This window comes from Cervus elaphus, chromosome X (genome assembly GCF_910594005.1).
Source record: "Cervus elaphus chromosome X, mCerEla1.1, whole genome shotgun sequence".
Taxonomy (NCBI): Eukaryota; Metazoa; Chordata; class Mammalia; order Artiodactyla; family Cervidae; genus Cervus; species Cervus elaphus.
In genome coordinates this window covers 115,555,057-115,559,475 of record NC_057848.1, presented here as the reverse complement: position 1 = coordinate 115,559,475, position 4,419 = coordinate 115,555,057, and the positions used below count along the sequence as shown (strand labels likewise).

Sequence of the window (4,419 nt, the reverse complement as noted above, 5' to 3'; positions counted from 1 at the left end):
TGCCAATAAAATGGAGAACATGGAAGAAATAGGCAAATTCTTAGAAAAGGATAACCTTCTAAGAGTGAACCAGAAAGACATAGAAATTATGAAAAGACCAGTGAAAATCACTGAAATAAAAACTGCGATCAAAATGATCCCAAAAAGCGAATGACCAGGTTCAGATGGCTTCACAGGTGAGCTCTATCAAATGTCTAGGGAAGACATAACACCAGTCCTTCTCAAACTCTTACAAAAAATTACAGGTGAAGAACACTCCCAAACTCATTCTATGAGACCATCAACCTCCTGCTACAAAAATCAGAAAAAAGATATCCCAGAAAAATAGTTACAGGCCAATATCAATCATGAACACAGGTGCCAAAATCTTCAACAAAACACTAGCAAACTGAATCCTATAACACTTTAAAAGGTTCCTACATGATGATCAAGTGGGATTTATCCCAGGGATGCAAAAAATTCTGCAATATATGCAAATTAATTATTGTGATACACTGTATTATCAAATTGAAAGATAAAATCATATGGTTATCTCAACAGATGCAGAAAATCATCTAACAATATTTGACACACATTTATGATACAAATGCTTTAGAAAATGGGCACAGAAGAAACTTACCTCAACATAATACAGGCCATTTATGACAAACCTACAGCAAACATCCTCAGTGGTGAAAAACTGAAAGTGAAATTTCTTCTAAGATCAGGAAAAAAGTCAAGGGTGCCCACTCTCACCATTATTATTCAACATAGTTTTGAAAGTCTTAGCCATGGCAATCAGAGAAGAAAAAAGAAATAAAGGAAATTCTGGCTAGAAAATAAGAAGTAAGACTCTCACTGTTTGCAGAAGAAAGGATACTATACAAAGAAAACTCGAGATATAACAAGAAAATTATTAGAGCTCATCAATGAATTTGGTGTAGTTGCAGGATACCAAATGATTACACATAAATCCTTTGTATTCCTGTACACTAGAAAGGAAAAATCAGAAATAAAAATATAATGAAAAAAATCCCATTTACCTTTGCAACAAAAATAATATAATTCTTAGGAAGAAACCTATCTAAAGTTCAACCTACCTACAAATAAAAATATACTCACCTACAAAAGACCTGCATGCATAAAACTATAAGAAACTGATGAAAGAAATCAAAGACAGTACAAACAGATGGAGAGCTATATTATGTTCTTGGATTGAAAGAATCAATATTGTGAAAATTAGTGGAAAACAGACAGAACACTCTTTAACAAAATTCAAAGCAAGGTCCCCCTTGACACAGCTCCAAGTGTAACAAAAATTAAAAACAAACAAACAAACAAAAAAAACCCTAAGACCTAATGAAACTTAAAACCTTTTGCACAGCAAAGGAAACTATAAACAAGATGAAACTAAAACCCTCAGAATAGGAGAAAATAACTGCAAATCAAGCAACTGAAAGGATTGATCTCCAACATATACATGCAACTCATGAAGCTCAATATCAGAAAAACAAACAACTCAGTCAATAAATGGGTGGGAGATCTAAAAAGACATTTCTCCAAGAAATACATATGGCCAATAAACACATGGAAAAATGCTCAACATTGCTCATTATTAAATAAATGCAAATGAAAGTTACAATAAGGTATCACTTCACACCAGTCAGAATGGCCATAATTCAAAAAGTTACAAACAATAAATGCTAGAAAGGATGTGGCAAAAAGGGGACCCTCTTACACTGTCGGTAGGAATATACACTGATACAGCTACTATGGAGAATAGTATGGAGATTCCTTAAAAACTAGGAATAAAGCTACCATATGACCTAGCAATCCCACTACTGGGTATATACCCTGAGAAAACCACAATCCTAAAATACACATGTACCCCAATTGTGTTCCCATGTGTACCCCAACTTGTTCATTGAAGCACTGTTTACAAAGATGAATGTATAAAGAAGTGGTGGTACATATATACAATAGAATACGACTTAGCCATGAAATGAAAAAGATGAGTTAGCTGAATTGAGGCTGAACCTGCAGCCTGTTATACAGAGTGAAGTAAGTCAAAAAGAGAAAAACACATATTGTATATTAAAGCATATATATGCTAGAAAAAAATGGTATGATGAACCTATTTGCAGGGCAGAAATAGAGACACAGACATAGAGAAAAGACATGCGGACACAACTGGGAAGGAGAAGTTGGAACAAATTGAGAGAGCTACATTGAAACATACACATTACCATATGTAAAATAGATAGCTAGTGGGAAGTTGCTACATAACACAGAGAGCTCAACCTGGTGCTTTGTGACAACATAGAGGGCTGGGATACGGTGGTGGGTGGAAGGGAGTTTCAAGAGGGAGGGGACATATGTATACTTATGGCCAATTCATTTTTTTTTGTATGGCAGAAACTAGCACAACATTTTAAAGCAATTTTCTGACAATTAAAAATAAATTTTTAAAAATAATTTTAAAAACCCATTATATTTTTTATATAAAACAGCACTCACATAACTATGAATAGAAGGGAACTTCCTCAACCTGATAAATGGAATCTCCAAGGAATACAGTTAACATCAAATTTAGTATAGAAAGACAATGTTTCCCACTTAAAATCAGAAACAAGACAAACATGTCTGCTTTCACCACTCTTTTGGAACATCAAACTGTAGGCTCTAGTCAGGACAGTTAGTTCAGATGAGGAAATATTAAAGAAAGACAATCAGCTGCTGGATATGCAGATTTGCAGGAGGCCAAAGCCAGGATTGCACTGTAACCATGTTTTGCAACCAGTATGAAAATGATGTCACTGATTGGAGTCCTCAGGGCAGGATTCATCAAACTGGATATGCAATTGAGCTGTCAAACAAGGTTCAGCCACGGTTTTTTATCTGAAATAAAAATAAAAATAAAAAATAAAAAACCTCATGCAGTGTTGGTTGTATTGAAGACAGCACAATCAGAACTTGCAGCTCATCAGAAAAAAATGTTCCTTGTTGATAACAGTATTGCTATTTCAGTTGCAGGACTTACTGCTGATGCTAGATGTTATGTGATATTATGTGCGAGGGGTGTTTGGATTCCAGATTTGTATTTGACAGACCTCTTCCTGTGCCTTGTCTTGTATCTCTAATTGGAAGCAAAACCCAGATACCATTGCAGTGATATGGCTGGAGACCATATGATGTTGGACTGCTCATTGCTGATTGTAATACGGAGCCTCACATTTTCCAAATTTGTCCATCTGCTAACTATTTTGACTGCAGGGCTATGTCCATTGGAGTCCATTCTCAACCAGCTTGTACTTACTTGGAGAGATATATGTCAAAGTTTTTGGAGTGCAATTTGAATGAACTGGGTAAACATGGTCTGCATGCCTTCTGAGAGACACTTCCTGCAGAACAGTATCTAACTACAGAAAATGTTTTCAATGGAATTGTTGGTAAAGACTTGGAATTTCTGGTATATGATGATGATGATGTGTCTCCAATCATGGAAGATCTTGAAGACAGACTGCAGGGAAAGATACAACCTACTCAACCTGCTGATGAACCTACAGAAAAGGCTGATGAACCAATGGAACATTAAATAATAAATCAGTCTATATACGTATTAGACTAACTAAACATTCAGAAAATGAAGATCATGGCATCTGGTCCCATCACATTATAGCAAACAGATGGAGAAACAGAAACTGTGACAGACTTTATTTTCTTGGGCTCCAAAATCACTGCAGATGGTGACTGAAACCATGAAATTAAAAGATGCTTGCTCCTTGGAAGAAAAGCTATGACCAACCTAGATAGCATATTAAAAAACAGAGACATTACTTTGCCAACAAAGGTCCATGTAGTCAAAGCTATGATTTTTCCAGTAGTCATGTATGGATGTGAGAGTTGGACCATAAAGAAAGCTGAGAGCTGTAAAATTGATGCTTTTTAACTGAGGTGTTGGAGAAGACTCTTAAGACTGTGAACTGAACTGAACTGATATATTCATTATCATACATGTAAGAATGCAGGAGCATATACTGATGATGATATTCTATACTTTGAAACAAAAGATGCAAAATGGTGGAATGGAATGGTATGTTTTAGGAATCAGTTCAGATGTGAGTTTTCCCCAAGCAACTTCACAGAAACTATATATTGGAGTTCATTTTTCTTTAAAAAGTTCTCTATAATCATTTTTAAGAAAGCATAGTTATCAGTACTAATGTATTTTATATGAAGAACATAGTGTCTTTGTGGTTTTAAAGACAACTGTGACATAAAATTCTTTCACCTGAAAAATAAAAGGTAGATTGGAAAGGAAGAGTAAAACCTCTCTATTCACAGATGACTTAGATTTGTTTATAGAAAATTCTAAGAAAGCAACTATAAATTTTAGAAATAATAAGAATTTTATTAAGTTTGTAGAATACAAGATAAACA

The 4,419-nt window shown here is 34.8% G+C and overlaps 1 pseudogene; it reads left to right on the top strand.

Annotated features, from left to right (window-relative positions):
* The first annotated feature begins 2,764 nt into the window (after positions 1-2,764).
* Positions 2,765-3,574, top strand: LOC122690140 (annotated as a pseudogene).
* Positions 3,575-4,419: the final 845 nt, after the last annotated feature.